This window comes from Mesoplodon densirostris, chromosome 2 (assembly GCF_025265405.1).
Source record: "Mesoplodon densirostris isolate mMesDen1 chromosome 2, mMesDen1 primary haplotype, whole genome shotgun sequence".
Classification (NCBI taxonomy): Eukaryota; Metazoa; Chordata; class Mammalia; order Artiodactyla; family Ziphiidae; genus Mesoplodon; species Mesoplodon densirostris.
In genome coordinates, this window is record NC_082662.1 from 4,021,484 (window position 1) to 4,038,907 (window position 17,424).

Sequence of the window (17,424 nt, forward strand, 5' to 3'; positions counted from 1 at the left end):
GTGTGGATTTTTTTTTTTACAAAGATGTATTATGACCCAGGGGTGGAGGTGGGGGGAGAGTTCTGGACTCCAAAGGGCGATCGGGGGCCCCAGGGACACCTCCTCCCTTCCATGCAGGATTGGGTGGGGAGGTGGCTGGGGGCTCACTTTTCCACCAGGAAGGACCACGTCCCGTCCCTCTCACGTTACTCTGAGAACAGCACTCGGGAGGAAGCTCTTCAGGTCAAGGAGCACCTCCTCACTCAGGTCTCTCCCTCCTTAATTTAAGATGATGTCATTTTCATTACCTTTGACCCCTAGAGAGTCTGCCAAGTCTCCATCATAAAGCCTCTTCCGACTGACACCCTTCATTTAAAGGCCTTGGGCCAGTCACTTAACCTCTCTGAGCATCCATTTATCTCCCTGGCTCACTCTCGGGGCTGCTGGGAGAATCCAGTGGAAACAGGAAGAGGGACCATCCCCCTCCCCCCGCATCTTCAACCTTCCCTGCAGGCTGGCTAACGCCCTTTCCTTGACCCACTCCTTCTAGAACCCAGTTGCAGCCCTTCAGCTTCTTTTCTGTGATGGCTCCTCTCTGTGGTTTCCCCAGGCTTCACACACACACACACACACACACACACACACACACACACACACACCCATACTCACATCTATACACAGTCCACACTCACTCTGTCACACTCATACACTTGCCCATATACACTCTTATACACACACACACTCCACGTACACACTCACACATTGTCATGCACTCTCATACATCCATACATACTCACACATGCACACACACACACACAGACACTCACACTCACACACATGCACACTCTCACACATACCATGTACTCTCCACACTCACACATGTGCACCCTCACCACTCATACGTGCTCACATACACACATACACACTCTCACACCTCTGCACACTTGCACACACATCCATCTGCACACTCACACACTCTAAGGTGCAGAGGTTTGTGCAGACCCTTGTCTCTCCCCTCCAGGATTTGAAGCACCTGCCGGCACCAGCCAGGTAGGAGGGGTCACCCCACCAACATGCCCACCAGATGCTTCTACCTGAAGAGAGGACGCCTCCTTTCTGACTGCACCACATTTGCAAAGAATTACCTCCCTCCGGGTAGTAGATTGACCTTAAGATAAATAAGGTGGGCTCTTGCCCAGAGGGGATGGGGGCCAGTTAGGAATCTAGAGAACTGCAGCCTTAGCATGTCCAGCCTGGTAAAGAAGGAAGAGCCCATCTCCCTCCCAGTTACTGACCCCATACATTCTCATTACAGTGTCTGGGACCATGTGGTCAGCCACTGCTATTGGTTTCCAATAGGGTCAGTGGACAACATCTCATCTAGCCTGGGGGCTCAGTAACTGCCTTTTGCCATCTCAGATCCATTACCTCTTTCCCCAAAGCAAGACTCCCTTCTGGGGCCTGCGGGTGCGCTCTGGAATCCTCCCAAGTTGGAAATCCCTCATAAGCAGAGCAGAAGGAAGTCATCTGTCAGAGCTCTGATGCTCCTGGGCAATTTCTAAACGCATCTGTCCTCTCCCAGCTTTGCAGAGCTGTTCAACACCCATCTCAATAAGGAAGGAGCCTCATGGGAGCCGGGGGATTGCCATGACTGGAACCCTTCTACACCAGGGAGTTCTGACCCTATTTGGGTCCACTGGGTCAAAGGGGATAAGGAAACCGTTTGCGGATTTAAGTTTGGGAAGTAAAAAATTTTAAGTCAAGGCAATCTGAAAAGAGAAATCAATTGTGCACAACTATGAGAAGACACCTTACCCAACATATGGCTAGAACTTCACCCCAGGGGGATCTGAATAGACAAACCTCATGCCTAAAAATGAGGTCATTCAACTGGAAATGCCCTCAGAAGCCATTTTTAGATTGAGGTGGTATTGTGTATCAATCGGATACTGAAGACCTGAAATTCTGCTTCATTGACCCCAAATATGGAATAAGATGAAAAGGGATCCAGGAAACAGAGGCTTTTAAAATGAGCTACAGTCTTCACCGGGAAAAATGAAAGGTGAAATTGACTGAGCCAGAACTCAGATTTCAGGATGAACTTGCCACAAGTGGGGCTGTATGTTTTTCAGCAATTGAGCTAATATGGGAACACTTTAGATTACCAAAGCCAATGCCACTTCAAGAAATGGTTCAACCTGCATTTTTCAGAACAATTTGATCAAACGCCTCATCTTTTCTCTTGCCTCTGCCTAGGCACCTACCAGGTCAACCAATGGTACACAGTATTCTTCCCTCCAAAATCCCTTTATGACCTGTTCAGATTAAAAGGATAAATACATCTAGCATGATGGTGGGAAGATGAGCCAGAATCAGACACGCCTACATTCAAACTCCAGCCTCAGTTCTCACTGCCTGGGTAAGCCTTGCTGAGTCCTTGTTTCCTCATCTGTAAAGTGGAGATGCTAATGCCCATTTCTCCTCAAATTGTCACGAAGATCAAATAAAATGATGTAAGGAAGCATTGACCCCAATGCCTGACCAAGTAAGTGCTAAATAAATATGAATATTTGAATAAAGACAGCACAGCCCACAGCGTCTCAATTTTTATTAACAGTGATTATTGGAGTATGGAAGTTCCTTTAAAAACTAAAAATAGAATTACCATATGACCCAACAATCCCACTACTGGGCATATACCCTGAGAAAACCATAATTCAAAACGAGTCATGTACCACAATGTTCATTGCAGCACTATTTACAATAGCCAGGACATGGAAGCAACCTAAGTGTCCCTCGACAGATGAATGGATAAAGAAGATGTGGCACATATATGCAATGGAATATTACTCAGCCATAAAAAGAAACGAAATCGAGTTATTCGTAGTGAGGTGGATGGGCCTAGAGTCTGTCATACAGAGTGAAATAAGTCAGAAAGAGAAAAACAAATACCATATGCTAACACATATATATGGAATCTAAAAAAAAAAATTGGTACTGAAGAACCTAGGGGCAGGACACAGACATAGAGAATGGACTTGAGGACACAGGGAGGGGGAAGGGTAAGCTGGGATGAAGTGAGAGAGTGGCATGGACATATATACACTACCAAATGTAAAACAGATAGCTAGTGGGAAGCAGCCGCATAGCACAGGGAGATCAGCTCGGTGCTTTGTGACCACTTAGAGGGGTGTGGTAGGGAGGGTGGGAGGAAGACGCAAGAGGGAGGAGATATGGGGATATATGTATGCGTATAGCTGATTCACTTTGTTGTACAGCAGAAACTAACACAACATTGTGAAGCAATTATACTTCAATAAAGATGCTTAAAAAAATGATTATTGGAAAGGAGTGTTTTCGAGTTAATAGGATTCTCTGGCTAAGTGGACATACAGGGCAATTAACACTGGCTTCTGTACTCAACAGCACCAAAATCTCAGCAGCGTTCACATAATAACAGTTCATATCCCTCTCATCACATTGTCCAGAGTTGGCCAGATGGTTCCTTTGGGTGGCCTCCAAGTGGTGACTCAGAATCACAGGCTCCTTCTATATTGTGAGAATGTCCTCTTGATACATGGCCTCTGGGGTTGCCAAGAAGGAGAAGGGGAAGCATGGACCACCATGGCCAGGACTGAAAGGGATGCACACCATGCCTGTCCTCATCCCATTGGCTGGAACCCAGTCATGTGACCCTGATCAAATGCAAGGGAAGCTGGGAAATGGAGACTTCCTTTGTGCACAAGAAGAGGAAATGGAATTGATGGTCATTTAGGCAAGTCAGCCAGGGAGGGTTAGATAGAAAATCCTTTTTGTTCAAGCATTGTCATTTTACGGTTTTCTTTTTCTTTTTTCTCTTCTTTTTTCTTTTTAGTGTACTTACTGTTCCTTTGGCTTTAGTAACCAAAGTCTTCTGAATATAGTCTAGACTTTCTTTGATGATGACAAGGTCATCATTCAAAGGGTCAGTGGAAATAAACTCATTATCAGCAATACATATATACAAAATCCATTAGTGTATATATATATATATATATATATATATATATATATATATATATACACTAATGGATTTTGGAAACAAATTTTTAAAAAACCACCAATGGAGATACATAAAATCTGTGAGGTTTGGGTCTATGAATATTGACAACAGCATATTCTATAGAAAAAGTCTTTATTAAAACCTAGGTAGAAACTTAGCTTATTTTCTAGACATACATTGGTTCACTCAAATGCTATTTTGCTCCAATCTAAATTTGACGTAAAGATTTCATTTAGAAATCGGCCTTATCAGGAACTCATTTTGCTTTTCAGAAAGCCAACCAGGAGATCAGGTGGCCACAAAGAAGTAGCCACGTGTGTGTTCCTGGAACGCAGGTGTATTCACAGGCTAGCACATCTGGACAGGCACCAGAATATCTGTGCAACTGGTTAGAATTCAGCTTTCTGAACCCCATCCCTAGTGTCTGGATTTGGGTCCAAGGTAGCTGAATATTAACACACTCTACCAGTGTTGACAGGGCTCAACAAAGTTTGAGAATCCACCAATGTTGTAGAAAGGAAACAGTCTTTGGGAATTAGAAAGTCCTGGATTTTGATCTAAGCTCTCATTCTGACAAGATGTGCTCCCTTGGTGGAGGTACTTAAACATCTCAAATCTCAGTTTTCCCATCCATAAAATAGAGGTGATACCTCACCGTAGGTTATCGAGTTAACCAGACAACAAATGTAAAACCCTAAGTTCAGAGTCTGGCACACAGCAGGGAAGCAATCACTGGTGACTTCTGTTCTTGAGAATGACCTCCGCACATTGCAAATGTCCATTGAAAACCAACTTTCTAGCCTGGAGAACTAAGGGCTATAAAGGTGGTTTGCTTTTACCTGAAAAAGTTCCTAAATGTCCATGGTGAACAGGAAAGAGAGAGAGAGCTACAGAAGTCTGCAATTTCATCTCTAAATGCCTGGGGAGTATCCCCATGAACCATTCCCAAGAAAGCCAACGAGGTGGTGCTGAGAAAGGGGGGTCTCCAAAGCTGAGCCTCTTCCAGGAGAGCCCAAGGGATAGAAAAAAGCAGCCCCCAGACCAGCTAAAACCAGTGATGTAGGGGGTCTAGGGAAGGTGGGTGGCGAGGAGGAGACTGAGAAAGAAGGAGCTTGGGAGATGCTCTCCTCCCCGCCGTGTGTTGGCTCTGGGGAAAGTTCTCCTACACGCGGGGCATCAAAGGCCCAGAAAAGACCTGGGGTGGGGGAGGGGAGCCATGCCTCATCTTGGTGGAATCCGTCTTTATCATCTCTCTCTAACCCATCCACTCTCCTTTCTTAAGGAGAGACGGGGGAGAGGAGAGGAGGAGGGGGACGAGGGGGAGGGGGGAAAGGAAAGGAAAACAAACCAAAGCAAAAACTTCTCTTAGGTAAAAGCCAGTATTCACTACAGTTAAAAGCATTGTTTTATCTTCTCTTTTTACAGTTACCTTCTATTTTTGAAAAATGGATTCTGGTGTTTCATTTAGGGTAATGATACACCTGCATTTCCCTTTGGAAATAAATGTATTTTGCTAAAAAACCAAGTCTATTTAAAGAATAATCATGATAATACAGTACAAGCAGTAAGAAGATAAGGCAAAAACTGTGGAGAAGGTAAGAAATGACTGGGGTCTTGGCTGGGTTGCCCCTCCCCCTCCCCACCCCTTCACCCTGGGGATGAGGGGAGCAGATCTGATTGGTCTGGAGCCCGGACACCTGTGGCGCCTCCTTTGCCCATGTGCCTTATACTCCAGGTATATATATTCCTCTAAACATGAACCCCAGCTTTACCTTCCTCTGACACTGGCAGATGTGGCTTTTCACCTCAACCAAGTGGCAAGGTCTGAGATTCAGGTTTGGGGGATGGGGGAGAAGATGCATCTGTGTGCACTGTCAGCCGGGCTGGCCAGAGACCTGCCGGGGAGCTGGGCCAGAGCTGCAGCTGGCTTCCCCTGTCCTCCCCCAAGCATCTCCCCTAGGGCTTTGCAGGGAGGAGGGGGCTGGGCCAGAGCAGAAGGCAGGGACTCCTTAAACAACATCTTGTCCTAATAGCTGCTACTCCCATCACAAACACAGTGTGGTCGTTCCTGAGTTAGATATGTGTGTATCTCAAACAATCCAAAACATGTTCGAGTGGCCTTGGGATGCTGTGAACAGGTTCTGCTTGGTTAGGAAATTGACCAAGGAAGAAGAAATGTGAACACATCTCCACCACCTGCTAAGATTTTCTTTCACCAGCAGAGTAACCAGAACTAGCAGCTCTGACATCATTTTCCATGCTCCATCATAACTAGGGGTTCATCAGAACAAGAGGTTACTAACTCTGCCCAGGGGTGACCTTCACAGGACATCCACCCACACAGAAGCATTCTTCCCAATAGTTCTCCCTCCTCTCCCGGGTGAGAGCAAACTCAGAAGCCCTTAGGCAGGGACTCCTTTCAAAGGCAACAAAATCACCCAGTCATCTTCTGGGTTTTTTTTTCTCTATATCTTTATGATGGGTAGGAACTTCATATATGCACATTAATAATAAAAGTGTATCCCAAACTTGAGAAAAGGAAATACGATGCCCACTGGCTTTGCTGATATCCAGCTAGAGAATTTTCTAAGTCTGCCTGAGCATCAGGTTCTCTGGGGAGTGTAGATTTGTTTCCTGAATGATGCACAATGGCTAGGAGCCCAGATGTTCTACAGCCCTATAAGTTTAGGGGGTTGAACCTGTCAAAACTGGCAAGGAGTAATGGTTTTATGGCCCAGTGGAGAAGATGACCCAAAAGGTTATACTTCTATTGCCCTCCTAGGCTATTAACCAGTTTCACATTTGACTTAGCAAGCTCATTTCAGCTTGCCTTTCCCAACTGACTTATAAACCGCTGCTCCGGACATACTCTTCAAATCAGCTACTTTTAACTTCCTGCTGGTTCATTAATTCATTCATTACTGAATTAAGTTAAACGTTAACATGGTCTCACCATCTATTTGTAAAAGAATTGTTTTAAACAACAAACAATTGATGTGGACCATTACTTATAGGACAGGTAGAATAATAATAATCAAAATTCAACATTTATTAAATGCATACTCTCTACCAGGCAATGTGCTAGGGGCTTTAAAATTATCATCTACTTTAATCCTCGTAAAAGCCCTACAATATGTGTAATATAATTCTGCCCATTTTATAGATGAAAAACAGAAAGGAAGTAACTTGCCCAAGGTCACACCTCCAGAGGAGACAGACTAGGATTCAAATCCAGGCAGTATGGGCCTCCCTGCAAAAAAAAAAAAAAAAAAAAAAAAAAAAAGTATTGATACAAGTAATGACACAAGTAAGGAAGCCCCCTATCCCATGAGTTTTTTGCAAACTTAACAAATCACAGAAGCATGCCGTAGGTCAGAGGGACTCCAAGTGGTCAAGAATAGGGAGCCACAGAGATGCTTCTGCCAGTCTGGCCCTAACGGATGTCTCTGATACATTTCAGAGGCCAGCCTTTCCCTGCTCTGATGGGGTGGGAGGCATGTAATCCATGCCGCCCTAGGAATGTGCAATGTCCAGGGCTTTCCTGGGTGTGTGGGTTTGGGGTACTGGCTCTCTCTATCTGTTCCACCATCTTCCTGGACTAGAAATGCTAAAACTACATTTCCCAGAAGCCCTTGCAGCTTGAGTTCAGGGTGAGATGCAGATTCCCCCAGTCAGATGCACTCATGTGGCTCTTACCTTCTGAACTGAGCTGTGTGGTGGGTGGGTTGGCCTGGCTCCAAGGGCAGCTTCCTGACTTTCACCTGCTGGCCTGTCCAACTCTGTGGTGTTGCTTTAAAAGTCTTTCCTGGAAACTCAGACTTGATTTCATAAGCCACTTAATACCCTGTAATGAATCCCTTTCTGCTTCACTAATGGAATAGATCTTTCTTCTGCTGCTGAGACCTAAGCCTCTCAGAAATCAGTACCAGGAGTAAAATCTGGGATTGGTTATCTGACCTGACGGCATGCGGCTAAAGGAAGCAAAGGGTGTGCTGGCATCCAAGGATGAAGCAGTGGGGAGAGGGCTCCAGGGTGCACAGAGCAAAGCAATTACCCTGGGATCTCCGAGTAGCAACACTGGTGTCCCAGAGGCCAGGAGGCATGATGACCCCCATGGGCAGCACAGCAGTAATGTGTATCAAAATGGCTTAACTCATAGGACTCTTTGATAGAGGTCAGTTGATCATGGGACCCTGGGGGCTAAAATAGGTGGGCAGACTGCTATGGTCCTACTTGGTCCGTGTAACCAAAAAAATAAAATAAAATCCTCTAGGCCTGGCGAACAGAGGCCTGACAAGGCACCACAAGAGTCACAGCTCCTCACCCAGTTCCCAGGATTGGCTCACAGACCCTGAACCCTTTGAATGAAGAGGAGGCCAGGTTCCCCTGAGGATCAGTGCTGGGTTACAACCTGTATCAGCTAGCCGTTGCTGTGTAACAAACTGCTCCAAAACCTAGTGGCTTGAACATTCATTGTTGCTCCTGAGTCTTTATGTCAGCTGGGAAGTTCTGCTTGAATTTTTTTTTAATTTATTTATTTGGCCATGCCGCATGGCATGTGGGATCTTAGTTCCCTGATCAGGGATCAAACCCACGCCCCCTGCATTGGAAGCACAGAGTCTTAACCACTGGATCACCAAAGGAGTCCCAGAAGTTCTGTTTGATTAAACAGGCTCAGCTCAGCCTGGCCGGCCTCTCCCATGCTCTGGAGCCTCTGTAGGACTGGCTTGTCCCTGCCTCATGGGGTCTCGCATCCTCCCGTGGGCTAGCGCAGTCTTGTCTGTATGGAGGAGCAGGGTCCCGAGAGAAAGAATGGAAGCAAGCAAGGCCTTCAGAGGCCTTGGCTTGCAACCAGCACAATGTCATATAAACACCACCTTCTTTCCATCAAAGCAAGTCACAAGGGCATCCAGATTCAAGGAGAAATAGACTCCACCTCTCAGTGGGAGGAGCTGCGGTCACACTGCAGAGGGGCGTGGACACAGGGATAATAGCAACCATGTTTGCACGTGACCCCCCTCAGCACCGGATGCGATGCTGTCAGCCTTCCCCCCAGCCTTCCCCAAAGGGACGTGCGGCCACTGCCCAGTGTGCTGCCCACGGGGGAGGGAATACCCACACCTTTGAGGGTTGTTGAACACTGGCTTTGAGCCGATGCTAATCCCTGAAATCCTCCGTGGAGGCCTCAGTCAGAATTGGGACTTGTGGCAGGCAGAGCAGGCTGGAGCTGGCTGGCCCGGGCTGCAACACAAGCAGCTTTGCCTCTTGGCACTTGCGATCCTTGAGATCCAACAGGGCTCAAGGTGTGGGTGACAGGTGGGAGACTGTATGGCGAATCACAGTACCCGCCCATCCCCTGGGTTTTGAATGAAAGTCACAGCCTCTGCAGCAAACAACGATTCCCTTTGGAGGCACAGTTCAGCAGTTGCTATCAGGCCTGATGGGGAGACTGTACTTCTAGTCCTGGGCCCCTAAAGAGCGCCAAGGGACCCCACATAACTGGAGGCGACCCAGTCTACCAGGCCGTGCCCTGGGCCAAGCCAAGCGGCAGCCCCCACCTAAGGCATATACAACAGATCAAGTCATCAGGCCCTGGAAACCCAAGAAATTGCACCAGGGAGTGACTCACACTCCAGCGCACCTACTCCAGTGGCTGGGCCATCTTTCCCTCCACCCACCTCTATCATCCCAGGTGTCTCCTGTGACCAGCTCACTTAGGAAGAAGGAACGCAAGCCTGGTTTGCAGACTCTGCACGAAACACTGGCACCAGCCACAACCAGATGCCTCCGCACCACAGCCCCACCCGGAAGGCGAGTGGAAAAGGGAAAGCTTCCCAGCAGGCAGAGCCCCAATGGCACAGCAATTCTCCAGTGGGTCCTGGAAGGAGAGATGAGAGCAGGTCTGCACAGCGAACGTGAGGACTGTCGGAAGGTCTGGCCCCATGGTCACGGCCTGCGAAGAGCACGGCTGGAGGAATTTGGGGGGCAGGCCTCCCAGAATGGCCAGGAGCGTCAGGATGTCTGGTCCCCCCAGCAGAGGAGGCTCTCCGTAGCCAGATGGACAAGCTGACCCATTCTGAGCCTCCTTCCCCAGCCACCCTATGCCTGCTCCGTGGGCCCATTGAGGCAGGGATGGAGATTCCAGGAGGCTCTCAGCGCCCTCCTCTCCCCTCCCCAGGGCAGGGCAGCTCCACCTTCCCAGGTGTGGCAGAGATAACAACCGAGCCCCGTGGGAGCACACACCCTGGGAGAGCCAGACCCTTTCCAGCAAAGACGGGCAGACTAGTTAGCCTCGCTGGGACAGGCATTTATCCAGAATACAGATTTGCTTGCCCTGCGCACCATGCTTCTGCCAGTCTATGGCAGAACTGCTCACCTCAACAGGGATAGGGTGACTGTTCTAGATCTCACAAGATTTGGGGGACTGCTTTCTGTGACTGCAGTATCTTGTGAGGGAGGTGATGAAGTCTACAGTAACCCCGTACAGGGAGGACCACCAAGATCCCGGACCCCATAGGGAGGGTGCTGTACATCCATCCTCCAGGTTAAGAACCGAACCCCGGTGAGATGCTGAAAACAAAGATCACAGAATAAGCAGTAGAAAGAAGTTACGAACATCAACTACGTGGCCTCCCCGGCCAGCTGCATAAACGAGGCCTGTGTCCTGGATTTCCTTTTTCCCCTCCCTTTGCCCTACTACTGTGAACCAGCGTGTCGTAGGTGGTTGATTTTAGGTTTGTGTGATGGGTGGGGTCTGGCTCTCCTTTCAGGACTGAGGACAGTTGCATTTTTATGAGGGATGCTTGCGCTGAATTCTGTGGGAGCAGCTGTCGCTGATGTGGCTGTTTAGGAGCTGAAGTTTGGGCAGGAGCTGGGGTGGGGGACATACCTTCAAAGGGTGGACTGTGAGGGCCCTGTGCACTGGCCTGCTGGTGTCTGCTCCCGCCTCCTTCTAGGTACCACCCTGTTCTGCAGAGGCCAGTAGTTAAAACTACATCTTCCAGAATCCCTTGCAGCCCAGCTCCAGGTGCAGTCTCTGCCATCAAAGGAATACATTCCTGCAAGGAGGGATCATGGACCTGAGTTCTGTGGAAAGGTTGGGGGGTGTGGGGTGACAGCCACTTGGCTGGTGTGGCTCAGAGCAGAGGCCTCTGTGGTCCCAGAGCCTGCAGTTGTAGCTGGGGTAATCCTGTGCAGCAGAAACAGTTTCCTGATGAGAACTAAAATGTTGCTGCCATATCAGAAAACAAAGGATGTTGCAGCCGTCAAGCCATCACAGTACAACACCCCAGACTGTGAGCCCTGAGGGGGCTCAGGATGAGAAAGCACAGGACACTGGCCCAGAGAGCTGAGGTGCAGATCAAAGGAATGATTTCAGTGAGCCCAGACTTTGCGTCTTCCCATACGTAGAAAAGCTCTAAATGCATTAACTTGAGATGTATGGTTTTCTTTAAGTAGCAGTCATCTTTTGATGCTCCGACCACCTGGTCTTTTGTTGCAAAAACTCCTCTATGTCCTGGCTCCCCCACCTGCCCTTCCCCCTTCGAAACAGTTTCCTCAGCGTTATCTGAGATGCTGTGTCCAGGGCTTGAAATCCTCAGATAGTCCGCCAAATAAAACATAACTCTCAACCTTTAGGTGGTGCTTTTTTTTTTTTTTTTCGGTTGTCACTGATCATGCCTCAAAGCTCAGACTGGAGTTTGTTTCTCCAGCCCTCCCAAAAGTTGAAGAAGTCATTTCATGCCCTATACTAAACTCCCTTCTGCAAAACTCCTAGAGTAAAATCCATTCTCTGCAAGGGGATCTGATGCACCTGTTGGGGTCTTTCTACGCTAATTTACTGTTTAGAAATTGAAAGGTTGGGTTAAATTGGGAGATGATAATGTACTAAGTTGGTCATGAGAATGGAGGACATAGAAATGAATTTGGATCATTCAACTCCCACTTCCCTACTTAGGATTCCTTTATTTGGTTTCTCTACAAATATTTCAGTGGTAACTCATCAGCTTAAAGACACACACACACACACACACACACACAGTGTTTTTACAAAAAGAAATCTTTGAGTCCTTGAGCCATGTGTTCTTTGGATGTCAGATGCACAAGCCAGATCAGAGGTTAAATTGGGAAGCAACTAAAGTGGTCTTCCCCACTCTCACCCCCACTCCACCCCTAGCACCAACCACAGGTGCCTTAGGACCTCACTCTACTCTGAGACACTGTCACCTCCCACTATGGTCCTGCCCAGGGAGTCACCAAAGCTGGACAGGAGCCCAAGTCCCAGGGAACTGATGGAAGGAAAATACCAGCATTCATGGTGCATGACAGAAGCTATTCTGACCTCCTTCAGAACACAAAGGGCATAGGGGCTCTTCTTCAGATGAGATTTTCTTCAGACAAGGGATCCTGGCTGAATTAAGGACCTTCTCAGTTAGATAGAAACACAACTCAAACTTGCTCAGCCAACCAGGGGACATTCTTTGCTCATGTAAGTGACAACTCCAGGACATGCTGAGACGACTCCAACAATGTCATCGGGACTTGGTTTCTCTCTCTGTCCTTCAACTCTACCCTCCTCACACTGGCTTCGTTCCCAGCAGGCTGACTTTTGGTGACGCTGTGAGCCTATGTCCCCCAGCTTCAAGATCGGAACAAGATTTCCTCTTTCCAAACAATTCTAGCAAAAGTCCCAGGGTTGAAGCTTCTTGAGTCAACTTGGGTCAGGCATCCAATGCCTTTGGAGAGCCCAAAGGAAAGTTCCCAGTGGCTAGGTCTGGGTGCCATTCCCAGAACAAGATCATGTGGCAGGGAGGGGGTGTCCAGTCCACAAGACCCAGAACAGACAGAGAGAGGAGGAAGACATAATCCCCACTAAACAAAAAATAGAGGGAGACTAGATGCCCGACAAGCAAGACATCAGATGTGCCCCTCTCTGGCTGCACCGGACCAGCACCCCTTCAGTTGGCCCTGCAGGAAGCCAGATCATCAGGTTCTGTGAAGCAGGGGCGGGGCCGTGAGGGCAGAACAAGAATCCCAAAGCACAAGCCAGGCTGGAGGCCGCCGGGAGCACGGCTGGCCCTCTGCGGCACCCCACGGCCAAGCTCGCCTCCGTGCTGGTCCCAGCCCTTTAAGCAGCTGTGGAGAAGACACTCCATTGTTTACAAGACCTAATAACTCTACAGTGTTCAGCTGCTTGAAGTGAACACCGCAGAGCCCGCTCAGCTGTTAAAACGGCATTAAATAGAAGTTGCAGATGGGCTCCCTGTTCCCCAGCAGGAAGGAGAAAGTGCCTCATCCTTCCAGGCCAAGATGCCCTTCTTGGCCTGCTGGGAGGCGGGCCTCCATCTCAGCCTCTCTTCGCCGGAGTGGGCGTGGCCGAGCACACAACCACGCCCATGCGCTCATCCAGCCCATCCTCTTCAATGTGCTTCCTTTATCATAAAACCCATAACTGCTGAGTAATGTCACCTTTTGTCGATCACTGAGAACTTTTGTGCCGTTTGAAGCTCAGAGAAATCCTGTCTACAGAGGGTGGCAGTGGCCGTGGTGATGACATGGCGTGCTTAGGGCTAGGTGCCAGGGCTGTGGTGGGTGGTCAGAGTGCTGGTGATGCGGGGGTGATGACTGCAGTGGGTGGTAGCAATATGGCGGTGGTGGTGGGCAAGGATGGTGGTGGAGGTGATGATGATGGTGGCAGTGATGTCACGAGTGTGGCCATGCTGGGGATGTTGATGGTGAAGGCAACGGCTGGGAGGACAGGTGGTCATGGTGGCCGTGGTGTCAGTCCCACTTTGCTGATGATGACAGTGGCTTGAGACTCTTCAAGCTCAAAACGTTTTGTTCAGAAGAGATGAAAAGATTTATTACCTCTACTCCAGCCCATCCAGCAAATACCCAGGTGGGGCTGCTCCAGGGATGTTTAAACCATTCATCACTGTGTGTCATTGAAGCCATGTGCTTCACGGGCTTCCTGAGTGACTGAAATAGCCAGGACCCATTGTTTGGTCCTTCTGGGAACTCAGCCTTAGAACCCAGCCACCATGAGGTGAGGAAGCCCTGGGCCTCAGTGTCTGCTTCCATGCCTAGAGGGGCTGCAATCAGAGCAGAGTTTTAACCCGATCTTCCTGGATATCAGAAGCTCCTTGAATGTCCTGGAAGTGTTTGAAAAAGTGGGTCGAAGCGTGTTTCTAGGATGGGAGCCCATGTGTATTAGTTATCTATTGCTACATAACCAATTATCCAAATTTAACAGCTAAAACCATTTATCTCACAGTTTCTGTGGGTCAAGAATCCGGGGGTGGCTTAACTGGGTGGTCCTGACTCAGAATCCTTGTGGGATTGCAGTCAAGCTGTCAGCTGGGGCTGCAGTCATCTGAAGGCTTGCCTGGAACTGAGGACCTTTCCAAGGATGCTCATTCAAGGTTGCTGTTAGCAGGAGGCCTCCATTCCTCCCTGGCTTTTGGCCAGTGAGATGTAGTTTCATGCCATATGGACTTCTCCATAGGACTGCTTGAGTGTCCTCACAGCATAGCAACTGGCTTCTCCCAGAGCAAGGGATGCAAGAGAGAGCAGGGCAGAAGTCGGAGTGACTTTTATGACCTAATCTCAGAGGCCACACTCTGTCACTTCTACAATGTCCTATTATCTATGCAGATTGGCTCTCTTCAGTGTGAGAGGGGACCACCCAAGGGCTTAAATATCAGAAGGCCAACTTGGAGGCTGGCCACCATAGCTTTCATCATTCCAAAGAAGTCTTGACCCCCCAAAATGATACACATCTCTGAGTTCTTCAAATCTTGAGGACCAGGTGTCTGTTGCTACAGATTTTTCTTTCTGATTCCCATGGAAATGGAGCCAAGTGATAGTGGCCTGAAATAGGAGAGTGCATATCCTCCTGACCTGTCCCATCTCGCGTAGGTGAATGAGAACAGGGTGGAAGAGGGAAGGAGAAATGTTGCCCCTTGTTTTTCCATCTCTCTTACCAGCCCCATCACTGCCCCCAGAACAAGCCATCCACACACTTTCCACCAAGCCAGGCTGTCCCAGAGAAACTCAGTGGCCCTCTCTCCCATCAGAGCACCTCTGCCTTTTCAAGGCATGAGGCTTCAAGGCAGAGATATAGGGATATCTGTCTGAAACACTCAGAGCAGCAGTCCCTGAGAGAAGGGTGACAAGCTCTATGGTGACAAGCATGGCTTTGGAGGCTGATGAGTCTGAATTCTGACACCAGCTCCAGTGTGTAATGGCTATGTGTCTGGGGCCAGTGCCTCAACCTCCATGAGCCACCATGTCCATCCTCACGGGGCTGTTGAGGATCGTTTTAACAAGAGGAATGAACTGTCACTAAGTGTCCACTCCTGTACTAAGTACTTGACATCTATTGCCTCCTCTGATCCTTGGCATCAGCCCCAGTTTATAAGAGGGTAAAGTGAGGGGAGTTAGGTCTGCTTTAGGCCAAGTTTACAAATGGCAGAGCCAGAAACAAAACCAGGAAAGGCTGATTCCAAAACCTGAGTCTTTAACCACCAAATGGGCCCTGAGGCTGGAATGAAGATGGTGATGGCCATGCTGATGATGATGGTGATGGTGGTGGTGGTGATAATGATGATGCCGATGGTGATGCTGATGCTGCTGATGCTGCTGATGGTGATGGTGATGACTGACAATAGTGATGCTAATGATAATGGTGATGATGGTTATCATGATGGTAAAGATGTTGGTGATGGTGATGATGATGATGCTGATGATGGTGACGATGATGATGATGAAGATGGTGATGGTGTTTATAATGGTGATGCTAATGATGGTAATAATGATGATGAACGGTGATGAAGCAGGGAAAGAGACAGAGTTCCCAGGACAGGGAGGGACTCTTAGGCCAAGATGACCAGTAGGAGTTAGAGGAAATATAGAGCAGAAGGCCAAGCAACGGTAACTCAACAAGCAGAACAGAAGGCCAAACCCAGGGCTGAAAGGAACCTCTCCCAACACCAGGGTGAAAAGGAACTGAACCTCATTCAATTCTCCCATTTCCCAAATGAGCAGACCGAGGCCTAGAAAGAAAGAGCCACTGGTCCGAGGTCACCATCCTGCATCCGTGCACAGGCCCAAGCTCCACCTCCTAGCTCCTAGTGAGGAGTTAGTCACCCAGCCTCAGAGCCCTGGGCAGGAAGGAGACCCTCTCCATAACGAGGTGAGTGCCAACACAGCACTGGGCCATGGGAGGGCTTCCATTCATATCTGTTCAGTTCCTGTCAACTTAGAAAAATTCCTGGTGTACGTCAGACGTCTGGAAGGATGTCAGGCATGCAGCCAGCAAATCACCCAGCCCTGCTTCCTGGGGAGGCTGAGGGGTCCACTGGGGCCCCAGGAAGGCCCTGGTAGGAGGTAGGCCAGCCCTAGGACAGAGCCTCTTCTGCCAACCGCAGGTGCTGTCTCAAGGAGGAGCAATGGTGGTCAGACTCGGACCACCCAGGCCTGGGCTGGGCCAACAGTCAGACCCTGGCTGCTGAGTTCACCAGTTGCCTTAGCCACCATAGGCAGCCCTTGCAGACGCCCTCCCCAGCTATGGAGAGGTGTCCCCAGGGTGACAGGAAGCCAGCAGAAGAAGGACTCCAAGTCTGAAGAGAAGCTGCTCAGGCCCCATGAGCCTGGAGGCTGGAGGTGGACAGAGGCGGAGCTGCAGGCCCCCTCGGTTGGGCCTGTCCAACTGCTCCAACCCTGCCGCCTCCTGATCACCAGGCCCTCCATGGTCCACTGTCCAGCCACCACCCTCCCTGCCACTGAGGAAGGCCGGGGACCTCAACGAGACTCAGCAGTGGACCTGGGCCAGGAAACCCGCAGGAGTGTCTGCCCACCAGGAGAGGGCCTGCCACCCACCCACTGGGCTCCCCTCCCACCACCCCTTCCTTCCTGGCCCCCGAGGCTGCCAAGCTGGCTGCCTAGGTGCCCGGTGTGCACCAACAGTGCCACCATCAGCTGTCAGCTAGGAAATCCGCCCTCTGCCTCCACCAAGACCCGCACTTTGAACAGGGGCTCGGCCCCAACAAGTTGGCTCTGCGTCGGGAACCACAGACCTGATAGAGCCTTCCAGAGTGGGTCTCAGGGCCACGAGGGAGCCTAACAATCATGTCCGTCCTCCTTCCCAGCTGTTAGGTTGGAGCTGCAATGCTGAGGCTGGTGATAACAAGGGCACCAAGGGCCCAACAGAGAAGCCGGGCAGACAGACCCGGCCTGAGGGTGATGATAGTAAAAAGAATAGGGGACATTGCCTGACGCTCCAGTGCCAGCCTGGTCACACAGGCACAGGGCAAGCTTCACTGGGGGTGCCTGGATGGCAGCCGCCACTTGGTGAGAAGGAAGATTTTAACATCTTCCCACCTTGGCCTTCAGATTGTCCACTG